This window comes from Jaculus jaculus, chromosome 14 (genome assembly GCF_020740685.1).
Source record: "Jaculus jaculus isolate mJacJac1 chromosome 14, mJacJac1.mat.Y.cur, whole genome shotgun sequence".
Lineage (NCBI taxonomy): Eukaryota > Metazoa > Chordata > Mammalia > Rodentia > Dipodidae > Jaculus > Jaculus jaculus.
This window is the reverse complement of record NC_059115.1, coordinates 76301095-76317102: the sequence shown is the minus strand read 5'-3', so window position 1 is coordinate 76317102 and position 16008 is coordinate 76301095. Positions and strand designations below refer to the sequence as shown.

The 16008-nt window shown below is 39.6% G+C and overlaps 1 long non-coding RNA gene across 3 annotated transcripts in view; it reads left to right on the top strand.

Moving 5' to 3' along the window:
• Positions 1 to 14615, top strand: part of LOC123454766 — a 100124-nt gene extending 85509 nt beyond the window's left edge. For 2 of the 3 annotated variants that reach the window (XR_006633474.1, XR_006633472.1), the window contains 3 exons: positions 6738 to 6880; positions 7231 to 8379; positions 14478 to 14615. This is a non-coding gene — a long non-coding RNA (uncharacterized LOC123454766). The remainder of the gene's footprint in view (positions 1 to 6737; positions 6881 to 7230; positions 8380 to 14477) is intronic. The other variant, XR_006633473.1, reaches the window with a different exon arrangement.
• Positions 14616 to 16008: the final 1393 nt, after the last annotated feature.

Genomic DNA, 16008 nt, shown 5'->3' with positions numbered 1-16008 from the left:
GATTGCATGTCTCAGCTTTTTTGGGGGGTGGGGGGGTTCAAGGTAGGGTCTCACTCTAGCCCAAGCTGACCTGGAATTCACTCTGTATTTTAAAAATGGCCTTGAACTCACAGTGATCCTCCTACCTCTGTCTCCCGAGAGCTGGGATTAAAGGTGTGCACCACCACACCTGGCTCAGCTATTTTTTTTTTAATTTATTTGAGAGCGACAGACACAGAGAGAAAGACAGATAGAGGAATAGAGAGAGAATGGGCGCGCTAGGGCTACCAGCCTCTGCCAACGAACTCCAGACGCGTGTGCCCCCTTGTGCATCTGGCTAACGTGGGACCTGGGGAACCGCGCCTCGAACCGGGGTCCTTAGGTTTCACAGGCAAGCGCTTAACTGCTAAGCCATCTCTCTAGCCCTCAGCTATTTTTAATAGGACCATAATAAACGTGTGTGTGTGTGTGTGTGTGTGTGTGTGTGTGTGATGTATCCCTGATTTACTTTTCTTTATATATATATATGCACAGACGTGGAAATGCTGGACCATATCATCACAGATCTAAGTTTAGGCTTTTGAGGTCCTTCCCAAGCGGTCCCCATGCTGCTGGGATAGTTCACACTCCTACCTGGGGAGTCTGTGACCTGTCTCCACGTTCTCCTCAGCATTTCTTTTGTTTTTGCTGTTTTGAAATAATAGCAATTTTACTGAGAAGGGGTGGCTTTGCTTGTAGTTTTGATTTGCATTTTTGTCATTGTTAATGATCTTGACATTTTTGATAAATTTGTTAGCCATTTGCATTTTTTCTTTTGAGATGTGTCTACTCATATATTTTACCCATTTTTAAATTCAGATTCATGTTGTTTTTAAGTTTTCTGAGTTCTGTATATAGTCTGGATATCAACCTTTTGTGAGACGTACAGTTTGCTCATATTTTCTTCCATTCCATAGGCCTAGGCGTGCTTTAAGCCAGTAAGGGGATCTTTGGAGTGCTATGGCTCTGTAGCGTGTTTTAACTTCTACTATTATGCCTATTCCAGCTTTATCGAGTTACTTTTTTTCTAGTTCTGTGGACAGTTTCCTTATGCTTCCTCTAGAAAAGACAAACACTAGGGTTAGTTTCCCATAAAAAAGGACCATAAAGTGAAAATTGCTCAACTCAAGTTGCCACAGCACAGAGTAAATGAAAGGAAGTGAGGCATAGAAGTGCCAGCTAACCTCCAACTCTGCCCCATATGAGACCTCCATAGGCAGCTTTCAGCACACCAGATTTAAATCTTTTAGGTGAGCTATGATCTCTCTCGGATGAGGAAGCAGTCAAACTCCATCTACCTAAAATTAGAGCTCTAAAGAAACCAAGGATGCAAGTCCTAGGTAAACCTTGCTTGGAAGCAGAATTAGAAACAAAGCAATTTTGAAACTTAGAAATAGCACATTAAAGTATTAATATCTATTATACAGAGACTCAATCCAGATTTGAACCAGCATATCTGCTAGAAAATGGCAAGCAAAGAAAACATATTTATGGGTCCTTGAACTTAGTTCTGGAGGAAATACAAATATTCTGCCCACATTCTTCTTAGTTCTTCAACCCATTAGTTGAAGAATTAGAATGGTTTTGTACACTAACTCAGAGTGATCTTGATAACAAGTGAATCTGACTGGCTCCTTAAAGTAATGACATCTTGTTCACCCCCTTGCATGGGGAATGAACTTCTCTTAAAATGTGGGCCCCTTACTCACCCTTTCCTCTCCATAAACTCAAATGGTTCTTTGAGTTGGTTTTCATTTTATAGCCTAAGAATGTTCAAATCTGAGACTTCTACCAACTTGTTCTCTCAGAACCAACATTTGGAAACAAGAGTTGATACTAATTCTCTGCTGGCCAGAGAAAGGAGCTGACCAGTTCTTCACAGTTCAGTATCACAGTGAAGTTGGTATTGACAGACTGGACTTAGGAGACATATAACTGGAATCACCACTAGAGTTACTTAAGTGCTTTAAGCCTCTGCTCTTAATAAAGTAAAACATCAACCATTCACAAGATAAGATGTATTTAAGTAACCAAGTATATTTTGCAAAATCTCCTTTCTATAGTGCAATTATATTTTCTACTTAAGCAATTGATTATTAGCCTTATAAAGTTGCTTGATTTATTTTCTGTAGGTGAAGAGATTAAAGTTACAAATAATTTTGTCAAGCATCTATTGGATTTATGTGGGTTTCTCTTAATCTGGAAAAAACCATCCCATTTGTTGACTGAGGAGTCTTCCCATTCTTCCTGCTCAGGGCTTATCGCAATGCCCACTGAAGAGTGCCATAACTGCCCTGGTAGATAAAATGCTCATCCTGAACAACACCCACATATGCCTAAAATTGCAGATGACAGTTGTGAGCTTTTCTGCCTACTTATCTGTCTGCCTTCGATCTGACCCTAAATTAGGCATCAGAAGGTAGAGTATTTAATACAGATTCCGGGCACAATATACCTTCTCACAATTAGTTGAAAGTGCTGTTTTGTAATTAAAGGGTGAAGTGGGGCATGATGAACATATGGAAAAGGAGACCCTTAATAAGTGATGGAGCCTTCAAAAGAAATTGCTAATTAGTATGCATTTGATGTGCACTATACCAATTTTAAGACTTTGCCTTGAATAAATTGCTATGTTGGGTGTTCGAAGGAGTGGTGAGATTAGCATTTACAAAGGGGGCAATTTTCTGTCTTCTTGACTCTGTTAAATGGAGGAAATAACTTCCAAGACGGGAGCAGTAGTTAGCCCATCAATCACTCTCACAGCTGGAAACTGGGGATCCCAAATGCAGAGATCAGTTAATCCGTCAGCTAATAAGTTCATAGTGGCACCATATGGCGCAGGGCCACTCCACACTGGGGCAAGGACAGAACTGTTTACACAGGCATGCTGCTTTCTCAGGTAGCTCCCTGCTGACAGAACCCTTTGTTCTGAAGGATCAATTTACTTTGCACAGTAAATTGACTGAATTGATCAGTTCAGAGCATATAATTGTTGGCTAATCCTGTGGAATCATGTCCCATCCGTGGGAGAAGGACAAAGGGGTGCTGGCCATGGCTTGGTCTGGGGCTCCATCCTGGGGCCAGTCTCATCTGACAAACTGGACATTGATTAAAGGACCAGTGGAGAGTAGATGTGGTCAGCATTGACTTCACAGGGAGGAGAAACCCCGCAATGTCCAGCAGGACTTTTATGGGCATCTTTACTCAACTGGTATCATGACCTAACTTGTAATAAACAGTCAGTCCAGGCAATTTAGCCGCAGACTTTTTCAAGTATTCACTTGGAATGAAAAGGTACTGTTCCATCTCCCAATCTTAGTTATACCACTCGCGTTCATTCCTAAGCTGACCTGTTGTTTTCAAAAAGGAAAGGAACTTAAAGGGTTGTGGGGGTGCGCAAGATATATGTGCAGAAAAGCATGGAGACCACAAGTGAAGTGAGAAACACATTTCTTAGACATTGAGGACAAGTGGCTGAAGTTACCACTGTTGTGCCTGTACATAGGGTATGGGAAAATTCATCGGGGCTTTTCAGAACAAATTTGAGCAAAATCTTCCCACCCCAGCACGTTGGTGTGAACCCTGGCGCTTTGTTCTGAAGATGTGTTTGATCTGACTTTGTTTTTCCCCTCACACATAAAAAATAAAAGAAGAATAAATACGATGAAAAAATTCCACCAATAGAGATAAATGTTGGACATAGTTCCCTTCAACTAAAGGTTCTCTTCAATAGCTCATGTCAATAGAATCATTTCACATCAATGGTTTGAAAAGAGAACTGTGTTCAATAGGAACTGAAGCCATTCGGTGCTGCTGGGCAGACATTTGCTTATTAAATGTCTAAGCACTAATGAACTTTATAAAACCACCCCAAGAGTTTCCACCAATTAGAGACCTATTGATTTGTTTATTTATTTTCATTGAGAATAAATGTCTGAGATTAGTATCAGAAGGAGAAATCACAGTGAGTTTTTGGCTTGATAGTGTGTGGAATCTTAGGGTTATATTAGTTTCTGTCTTTATACCCACACTTGTTTGGTGATATACCAGTCAGTACAGAGGGGCATGAAATCAATGTCAGTTATGTTTTACCATAAAAAATCTAAAGTTAATAATGTCCAAGCATTATCACTGTATCTTCCCAAATCCCTAAGTATTTGCATTTATCCTCTCATATGATTCCAGAGTATTTTTTTAAAAATGTAAAACCAAGAAACATTTATTGTGCTGTATTTTGGTAAGTGTCCTAATAAGAATAAGATGAAATATAAACGATTCTGTGGGCATGTTTTTATGTTAAACTTATGAAGCGAAAAGTGAAAAATTGTGCAATAGAAACATCAAAAGCAAAAGTCTTGCATGAAAGTAGACAGCTTGTTCCTTTTGTGGTATTTTGATGATTTTTTATCTCAAATATTACCAAATTTGACTCTCCATCTTTGTACAAAGCATATGAAGTAAGCATATGAGTCATTCTTCTGCCATTTTTTTTTCATTTATTTACCTAACCAAAGTCAGTCCAAGGCCCTTCCTGAATCTCCAAAACAAAATCTACCCCTGATCTGTGCTGATTCTCCTCCCACCCCCATCTCTGCACTCGCTTTACCACAGAGGGAATCCCAAAGTCTGACATTCAAAGACAGAACGTGTGATTACTGAAATATTTTCCGCTTTGCCAATTTATGGCACACTATCTCATTGGAATTAAATGAAACTGCAAATCCTATGTTTGAATTTAATGACTTTAAAAAAACAAATAACTAACAAGTTTGGAGAGGTTGCCAACATTACATTTCACCAAAATATTGCTCTGGAGTTACCATTTCTTTATTTATGTACATGCATAGCCTTCGTTGACTCCCTCGATTATTTATGGCAGTTTTGCCAGACACCTGGGGGCTTCTTATTAGTCAAAAAATGGAGAATGCCCTCCACAGGACCAGGCATGTTTCCCAACTCTAAAGAGCAAGTCCGCGTTCATTATCTTGAAAACTTTACTTAAAATCTCTAACGCATTTAGCATTTTATTTTATTTTTCTTTAATTAGCAAAAAAATAAGGCCCCAAGGGAAAATATCTGCTTTCTTCTCCCCTTTGTTATGACTGACCTACTCCTCCCTGGGCCTTTCTTAGTGGAGACAAAGAAAACTTCTCTTCCATCTCATTACAGCACGTCCCCTTGCACACTCTATCTCTCAAATGCATCATTGATGTGTTTTCTTTTATCTGTAGCCTCTGACTGAAGAAATGCCTATTGAAGGGCTTTAGAAATGTTCTGTTTTTCAGAACTAGCTTTGGGTATGTGGGTTGGTCAGTGGAGCTCTTCATAGATTAAGACAAGGCAAAGATCAGGACCTCGGGCGATCCCTCTCCACTGCTGCTGTGGTTTCTCTGTCTACCCACTGAAATTCCCAAGTTCATAGCATTTCTCCTTCTCTATATTATATACTTAGAAATGACATCTGTTTGTCATATTTGTGAACTGTGATCTGTCATTGTTGCTATATTTTCTGTCCCCAGACATCAATCACATAAAGATATGTTTGGGGCTGGAGAGATGGCTTAGTGGTTAAGACACTTGCCTGCAAAGCTGAAGGACTCAGCTCCGATTCCCCATGACCGACATAAGCCAGATGCACAAGGGGGTACATGCATCTGGAGTCCATTTGTTGCAGCTGAAGTCTATCGTGTGCCCATTCTCTCTCTCTCTTTCTCCCTCTCTCTCCCTCTTTCTCTTTTGCTCTCTCAAATGAATAAAATAAATAAAGCAGCTTTTTTTAAATATTTTTTTAAATTTTTTATTTATTTATTTGAGAGCGACAGACACAGAGAGAAAGACAGGTAGAGGGAGAGAGAGAGAATGGGCGCGCCAGGGCTTCCAGCCTCTGCAAACAAACTCCAGACGCGTGTGCCCCCTTGTGCATCTGGCTAACGTGGGACCTGGGGAACTGAGCCTCGAACCGGGGTCCTTAGGCTTCACAGGCAAGCACTTAACTGCTAAGCCATCTCTCCAGCTCTAAAGCAGCTTTTTTAAAATATATTTTTGTTTACTTCTGTGTAGGAGTATCTTTAGAGCCAGGCGTGGTATTGCATGCCTTTAATCCCAGCACTTGGGAGGCAGAGGTAGGAGGATTGCTGAAAGTTCGAGGCCACCCTGAGACTACATAGTGAATTCCCAGTCAGCCTGGGCTAGTGCGAGACCCTACCTCAAAAAACAACAACAGATGGTGAATTATTTTGTGACTTTATATATTGTTTTGTTGTGTATAGCATATAAACAAGGGAAACAGGAAAAATGAAATCCTTGCCTTTGCTAATTGGTGTTTTCATCAAATATTTCATACAAAGCTGGGGAGAAGTTCCATGGTTAAAGGTGCCTGCTTGCAAATCCTCATTGCCCAGGTTCAATTACCCAGTACCCACACTAAGCCAGACACACACAATGGTGCATGCATCTGGAGTTCTTATTGGCAGCAGCAGGATGCCCTGGCCTGCCCTTTCTATCTCCTTTGAGTAAATAAATATTTTTAAAAATGTTGAACATCATACTTAAAGTGAACAATAGGTTTGGAAGTATCCATGCATTTAATTTCAGCCATATGTCTGTCAGTCAGCTTTAATATTCTGTGAGAAAACACCTTCTCAAGTAGACTTTGAAAAGGAAAGATTTGTTTTGGCTTGTAGTTTTAATCCATGTTTTTCTGACTACATTGCTTGTAGTCTGGAGTGAGGTGGACTATCAAGGCAGCAGGGGTGTGTGGTAGAACATGGCCCATTTCCTGAGGGGCAGGAAGCAGAAAGAAAAGTTCACACCCTTCGAAGACACACAGTAAGTGACTGGCTCCTCCAACCAGGACCTGCCTGTGAGTATTCCATTTAGTGTGAAGTCACCAGTGGATTAACTTATTAATGAAGCAAGTGCCTTCAAGATGTAATTCTCTCTTAATGGTGCCACTAGCTGACGAAACAAGCCTTCAGCGCATGAACGTTTTGGTATCTTCTTGATACTTTTAAATCAAAGACATAATGATCCACATAATGGCCTACGAATTGCTAGATAATTAAAAATCACTTTTTGATACAGAAAGCTAAAGGGTGTACGTTTTTACTAAGCACCATATAGCAAATTTATCATAAACCATAATTTGTATAGCTACATGTCATAGGTTGCCCCAAATCTTTCCCCTCTATAAGCCTGTGTTCTATTCTGCAGTGTGCTGGGACCTGCTCGTACTAGCCTGTGAAAACCGGGCTGGCTCATCTCTACTCAACACCACATTGAGTGGCATCAAATTGATGCTTGAAATGGGCCATTGTGGGAGAATTACAAAAATTGGTAAGGGCTACAAATGTGAGTTGCTGGACTTTGATCAGCACACCGCTAGTCCTGTGTGAGCTTCATGAGACTACAAGCAAGAAGATGAGACTTCCCAAGATAGACTGCTTCAAATTTGTGCTAAACTGGGAAAAAATACTAGAAGAATTCTACCTCTTCCCACTTCCTTGCCTATATGTTTCCTCTTTTCCTATCCAGCCATGGAAAGTCCAAGTATTACTCTTCAGATTAAAAGGTTTGCCATAGCAACTGTTTCTTTTCAGGTGTCCTGTATGTACTTATAATATGATGAATGATGATGGGATACAAGTAATAAATCTCAGTCCAGAGGAAGGGGAAAGGCTGTTTTATTAACCCCTTTGAAATTCAGGATGTCAGTATGTAGGGGTGTTTGTGCCACTCCCTTCTTCCTGGTGCTTTGCCCTCAATTATTCGTTCAGAAATGAATGGTGAAGCAGGAAGTTACTTCTGATTCATGGCGACAGTGGTCTGAGTAATTCATTTGTGTAAAAAGTACCAACGGAAGCCATGAGACTCTGATGATTTTTTTTCCCCCCTAAGTCTTTTGTAGGGCAAGACAAAGCTGGCATACTTAAAATGATCTTAGTTTTGGTCTTTCTCTTTCACTTGTGTATTTGAAGGAATTATATAATTTCTTGAGTCACAGATGTTTGAAGTCCTTGCATTTTACTGGTTGTCTTAATTTGAGCTGCTGTAACAGAATACCACGGATTGGGAAGCTTAAGCGAGTATCCATTTCTTACTTATGGAGCCTGAATAGTCCAAGATCTTTATGAAAGTACAGTATTAGAGTGTGGTGAAGATTCTGCCTGACTCACCTGTGGGCGCCTTTTTGCTGAATGCTAAGATGGTGTTAGGGCTGAGCGGACTCTGATCTCTTTCTCCTCATAGAAACACACTGGCCTTGCCATGTAAGCTTCATTCTCATGACCACATCAAAACCCAGCTACCTTCTAGTAGCCGTGCCTCCAAGTATCGAAATACTGGAAATGAGAGCTTCAGCGTGTGAGTGCGGGGATAGACCACTGGACTTACGGATACACATGTCTCTGTGACTTTTTTTATTTCTCAAAATGTCTTCATGCGTTGAGTTCTCATATAGAAAGCCAAGATGTATTGTTTCTTGTGTAGGTCAAAGATAAATTTTACTCACTTTTGTGCTTATAAAAGAAATGATTCAAACTGAGTAATACTTAAAAAGGTAATGGGATTATGCAGAAAAATTGGATAAAGAAAAGATACTCTTAATCTTTACTTAAAATCATGAATGTTTTTTTGGAATTTTACAAAGATAAAAACACAGGAATATGTCAATATATAAATGATTTAATGTCATTTGTGTCCTCATGTTTGAGAATCTCTAACCTCAGTATACTTGAATTTAATTTATTGCCAGGCATTAATACAATAATAATCTCAAAAACATTTGACATACATTAACCATAGAGAGTATGCATTATGTTACTAAGACATTGGTATTGTTGCAGTAGAGATGTTTCTTATGGAACTGTTCATCTGAGTAAGAACAATAAACAGAGTTGTGGAGAAAAAGAAGCAAATATGTTAAAGTTTAATATACCTAATATTCAAAACCCATGTGGTCATGAGGCCCATGCTTCTCATATTGCCTCCATACTTTGAAATCCAAAATAGCAACTAAAGGGGTCTGCGGTGACCACAAGCAGGACTAGAAAGACAAACTGCCCAGTGCAGCTACTTCCTGGAAGCTCTAGACAGAGTATAAAACAGAGACTTTTTTCTAACCCTAAAGTGCGAGATGCTTATCTATAGACTCAGTCATTGAAGTAGGAATGACCATCACAGTGTGTTCCTGCACTCAAAGTGGAAGATGGCCAGTCCCTCTTGGTCACTGAAATCAGACCACGGCTCACCAAATATTATCCCTTCTGTCCAAACAGAAAGCAGTTCTGAATGACCCACAGATCCAGTGGAAAGCTTGTCCTTCTACTGCATGTAGAGAAAGGCTTGCTGACATAGAAATTCGTAGCTGGCTTTCCTAACTAACCCCATGATGCTAAACAGAGCTACTGCACTCTTGTCCACTTTCAGAAACAAAACAAATAAGCCAAGCTTCTACTTATAAGAAGGTATGAATAAGATCCAAGCAAAGAAAAAATGTGAGATATGAGGAAAGATTGGCTGAACAGTAATAAATGGAAGAAATTACATGCAGCATAGTCAGAGTGACCATGGAAAAAGAAGGCATGTGCCAAGGGAAAATATTATGTGAAAAAGGGTATGTAGATGATTATCAGTTACTTTAAGAAAGAGCACATAAGTAACAAAGTATAGGGCTATGCACAATCTATCACTCCATGGAATTCTCGACTAACTGAAAGTCTTATTAAAAGGAAAGTAGCTACATGTTACTGGCATTTGTAGGATAGCCACACTGCTATACACATATGAATGTATTTACTAGGATAGCATCAGTTAGTACTGTAAAAAAACCTAGAAATTATGAGTAATAAATGAACAAATTCAGTCCATACTTGTTAACAATTACCACCTCAACCTTCCATGAGGATACAAATTTACCCTTAATTCGTAGGATTTCCTAGGCTCTTCAGCCCGTGCATGTGTGCGTGCGTGTGTGTAGGATCAAATCCAAGGCCTCAGGCATGCTCTGAAAACACTGTGCTACTGAAGCCTGTCCACAGCCATTCTTCTAGCCTTTTATTTTTCTCTGACATGCTGTCAGTTTGGTGTAACTACAGGAGTAGGTTCTGCCTTAAGGCCTATGTTCCTAGCCATAGTATTTTGGCAAAGTTCACATCAGGCAAGAATTCCCTCCCATTGAGCAGGCCTCAAATACTCCACCTAAGCTTAAGCTTAGTTTTATACCAAACATAGCACAGTGCTCCTAACAACCACAACCACTACTCTAGAATGACTAACCTGAAACCAGTTTTCCAATCTTAATTTTGGCAAACTCTTTTATGTCACAGTTTCCTCATGACATAATGAGCTAATGAAAACTACATTCTAATCTAGTCATGAACACATAACTGTTGGATAAAATACTTTAAATTTAATTTTTTGTTATTTATTTTATTTATTTATTTGAGAGCTACAGACAGAGAGAGAAAGAGGCAGAGAGAGAGAGAGAGAGAGAGAGAGAGAGAGTGAATGGGCTTCAGGGCCTCCAGCCACTGCAAACGAACTCCAGACACATGCGCCCCCTTGTGCATCTGGCTAGCGTGGGTCCTGGGGAATTGAGCCTCGAACTGGGGTCCTTAGGCTTCACAGGCAAGTGCTCAACTGCTAAGCCATCTCTCCAGCCCCTTTAAATTTAAATATATGAGTGCACCAAGAAACAGGGTGAGAGAAATTCTTCCATGCCAGATAAAGAAGACACTTTAAATCAGATCTTTGTATGTGTTGATAACATGTTAAGCTGAGGCTCATTGTGAAAGGCTGTTCTTAATATTCAGACCATTGAAAGAGATGGGGCCTTGGGGCCACTCAAGAGTTTTGCACTGAATGTACTGCATGAAGCTGGTATCTTGACACAGCTCCACTCTTTGGGAAGGACAAGCTGTAACAGCCCCACCCACAGCCCAAGCTAAGCAAAGCAAGTTGACAGCCTTTAAGAACAGCGCCTCTAACATTTCCACATATAAGGGGTGGCAGTTCTGAATTATGTTACCTGTACCATTGTTAAACACTGGAAAAAGACACTAAGAAACTATAGACCAATACCATTTGAGGAGAAACTGACAGAAAATACAGACGAGTATTTCCAAAATAAAGGACACAGAACACACCCCTTCCTACAACAAACACAGTTTGAGACAAAGTTATGACTAAAGGCTATATAAATCATACAGGTACCATTCATCATGGTGGAACATCTACAGTACTAAAACTGTAAGTGTAATATCTCATGATTTCGAGGAACAAAACCATTTGAAAGACATCATGGAACAATTAGTTTTAAAATACTAAATAGAAAAAAATAGAAACTATCATTTAAAAAAAATACTCATGAGAGCCGGGCATGGTGGCGCTCACCTTTATCCCAGCACTCGGGAGGCAGAGGTAGGAAGATCGCAGTGAGTTTGAGGCCCCACTGAGACCACATAGTGAAACCCAGGTCAGCCTGGGCCAGAGTAAGATCCTACCTCAAAAAACCAAAAACCAAAAAACAAACCAATTAAAAAAAAAAAAAAACATGAAAAGAGACAGTTAGCTTTTTAAATACCCAAATCGAACATCTCAAACAAAACACAGTCACTTGGATTTAAAATTCAGTAAATCACTTGAAAGCTCATTAGATACAATTAAAGGGATATTTCACAAACTAGAACATAGACCTAAGGAAATAACCCAAAATCCAACACAAAAAGCCAAGGAATGAAAATGTGAAAACGTGGTAAGAGACTGAGCTTGCACATTATATTTCTTATAGAAATCCCAGAAGGAGGGATGAGAGAGAACAGAATACACAATATTAAAAGATTATGGCCAGGAGTGGTGGTGCACACCTTTAGTCCTAGCACTCAGGAGGCAGAGGTGGGAGGATCACTGTGAGTTTGAGACAACCCTGAGACTACATGGTGAATTCCAGGTCAGCCTGGTCTAGATCAAGACACCCTACCTTGCAAACAACAGATTAGGGCTGAGGAAATAAAAAACACATGCAGTCCGCTAGACGTGGTGGCACACGTTTGTATGCCCAGCACACACAGTGCAGGCAGAAGGATCTCAGCATCATCCTCAGCGACATAGCAAGTTCAAGGTCAGGCGAGGATATATGAGACCCTGCTTAAAAAAAATCAACAAATAAATGGATGTACATGAATGTTTGGCATGAAGTATACCTAACTCAAATATAATAAACCAAAATAAATTACACATCCAGAACTTACATCATCAAAGACAAAGAAGAGTCCGTTAAGCAAATAAAAATGATTATCTGCACATGAACAATAATTTCTATGGACAATATGAATGTAACGTATCATGATGGATGTTGGAAAATAGTAAAATAATACCATTTAAAGGCAAGAAAAGCCTGACCATTTAAAGTATCTTTCAAGTAGAGATGTTTCCTATTTTACAAAGAATTTCTAGATTATGAATAACTAATGCTAATTTTAAGAGAGAGGCCAAAACCAGGAAGAAGGACTAAGGATGAAACACTGGCAGACATGTATGTGTGGCTGGTAGAAACATTGACAATAGAATAAATTAGTGTTATATAAATTTTACAGGGCTAAACACAATGACCAACAATTGCATGAGAACCATGAAAACTGACAATCAGCTAAGATATCCAAATGGCTTTGTACTAGTATAAGAACGGAGGAGATATTCACTATGTACTTTGTTAGAGGAAGCACAAATATAAATTATTTTAAAGATATTCAGTATAGGGCTGGAGAGATGGCTTAGCGGTAAAGCGCTGGCCTGTGAAGCCTAAGGACCCCGGTTCGAGGCTCGGTTCCCCAGGTCCCACGTTAGCCAGATGCACAAGGGGGCGCACGCATCTGGAGTTCGTTTGCAGAGGCTGGAAGCCCTGGTGCGCCCATTCTCTCTCTCCCTCTATCTGTCTTTCTCTCTGTGTCTGTCGCTTTCAAATAAATAAATAAATAAATATTTTTTAAAAAAAGATATTCAGTATATATGCAGCCTGCTGGGAAAGCAAGGAAGATTTTAAGTATAGAAAAAAGCAGGAAGGGGGAAATACAGTTTAACTGTATGATAAAACAAAATATATTAATAGCTGTAATATGATATATTCTCAGATTGCATAAAAATGAACACAACCACAAACTTATTAAGAATCATCCTGAAGTTTAATAACAGATAACAAACTAGAAAATCATCTAATAATCACTTCATATTTAATACTATATAACAGCGCCTAAGACAGGCATATTACTAATCTTACCATACAGATGAGTAAACTGAGTCTAACAGTGACTATGAACAGTGAATATGAAACACAAAATATGAATTATTGCTGAAGAACTCAGACTTAGCCAGTTTGTTTAACAACAAATCCCTGGTCTAGAGAGATGGTTCAGCAGTTAAAGGCACTTGCTTTCAAAGCCTGCAGGCCTGCGTCTGACTCCCCACTACCCACGTGAAGCCAGATGCACCAGGCAGCACATGCGAAGTTTGTTTGCAACGGTCCTGGGACCTGGCATGCCCATACTCATTCTCTCCCCACCCTACTCTCTCCCTCTCACTCTACTTGTAAATAAATAAATATTTTTTAAAGACAAGCTTACCAAATCCCTATTATTACCATCGTCACCATTGCTGTTGCGACTCCTACCACCACCATGGTAATAATGAAGCAACCAACATGTGCTTAGTGCTTGCAATGAAACAGAAACTGACCTTTGTAGTTTTCTTGATTTATTAATTTTCTATCACTTATTTAATTCAATAAACCTTTGAAATAGAACTACTTCTATTCTATTCAGGCTGCTACAATAAAGTGTCACATACTGCTTATCTTACAAACAACCGAATTCATTTCAAACAGTTCTGGAGGCTGGGCGGTCCAAGATTGAGTTGCTCGTAGATTCAGTATCTGGTGGAGGTTGTCTTCCGTTTCATAAAAGGCATTTTCTTGTGCCCACACATAGCAGGAAGGGCAAACATGCTCTGTTGGGTCTTTAGAAGAACACTAATCTTATTCAGAAAGGCTCCAAACCTCTTGATCCAGTCACCTTGTAAAGTCCTCATCATTTCATACTGTGACACTGGCATTTACTTTAAACACATGAATTTTAGGGGGAAAAAGACCATTGTAGAGATTTAATAACCAATTTGAGTAACACAGCTAGAAACAACATGCTATTTCCAGGAATCGTGTTGTTCCTGACCACTATTCTGTACTGCCTACCAAGATGGAACAGAAAGTCAAGACTTAAAGGAGAGGAATTATATCAGAAAGGAAAATTCCTTAGAAAGCTAATAAGTGCAAAAAAGATGGCTCATAATATACATATTAGACAAAGTAGATCCTAAGTTTAAAAAAAGGTTTCAGGATTAGATATAGAGAGTGCTATCATATAATGATAGATACATTCAGCAAACCTGAATTTGTATGTGTTTTACAATAGAGTCAAACCACAGGAAGTGAGCCTCGGTGGGAAATAGGGAGAAGCTGATGAGTTGGCAGCAGCGGTAAGAGGGATCTGCAGCCCCTTCAGAAGACAAGAGGCCAGAAGCAAAGAGGAAAGAGAAAGCCACTGGAGCTCAGGGATGACATCAAGACATGACACGTGGTGGGAAAGAAAATAATACTGCTTCCCTCTTGCATAATTCCTTGTATCTTAAGAACAATTTTTTGCATAACCTGATTTTGTTTTGAATTTATCTACTAATTTGACTTCAAAAAACAAGCTGTGTTGACAGGACAAGGAACTTCCACCTTTCTTGTTGCCAAGTAATAAAGGAAAACTTAAACGAAGACCGTAGCAAAGAGTCACCTCCACTTTTGTGCCAAAGTCCCTCACCCCCTCCAAGTTCACAAACATGGGCAATATGCAACTTTATTCTCAGATAATGTCCATGTGAGCCGTACACCAGAGAAAACCTTCTGTTTGAAAATTCTTTGATGAGACCTTCATGGCAGGAGTTTTTTTTTTTTTTAATATGGAATAAGTTTGACTCTTTTACATTCAATGAAGTTGTCACAAATAATAACAGGAACAGAATGAGTCACAAAGTGAGGTCAAACCTATGTCAGTGAGATGAAAGAGGTCTGCTAGCCTAGCCGCAGCCCTAGAGGGCCAGCAGAGTATGATGGAAGTTTACCAAGCTGGGCAGGAATATAGCATCACCCTCTCTTGGCCTCTGGTTACTGTCTTCCTTCCTCAAAATCTGGGTTTAGTCTGTGTGATTTCTCTACATAACAATTCTATGAAAACTCCAGGTGCACTTCAGAACATCTACTTTAGGATACGTTTGTACTTTTGGCTACCTCATGGAAAGCTTTTCAGCCAGTTGATTATTTTCTTTAGGTGAGGCATCCATATAGCCTGCTAATAAGTCTATGTTAGAGCAGGTGAGATGGCCTGGTGGTTGGGGCATTTCGCTGTGAAACCTAGGGACCCAGGTTCAATTCCCCAGAACCCACATAATCCAGATGCACCAAGTGGTGCATGTATCTGGAGTTCGTTTGCAGTGGCTAGAGGCCCTGATGTTTCCATTCTCTCTTTCCCTCTCTCCCTTTTCCCTCTCATAACAAATAAAAATAAAATATTTAAAACAAAAAATTAGCACCAATACTTCTCACATTTTTCCATAGAACAGATAAAAATAAAGATATGTTAGCATAGCCTAAACACATCCAGTTAAAATACTTTATTGTTTTTTCTGTGTAGCTGCTATTGACTTCTAATCAATGTGCATGATAAAGAAAATTTGCAATTCTACTCTCCATCATACTCCTTCCCTCTCTCAATCAATCTCTCTTTTATTTTGATGTCATCATCTTTTCCTCCTATTATGATGGCCTTGTGTAGGTAGTGTCAGGCACTGTGAGGTCATGGATAAGGCCATTTTGTGTCTGGGAATTAATGCCTGCTGGAGGGAGTGTATATTGGGGGTGGGCTTATTGGAATGTGATGGTTTGATTTAGGTATCCCC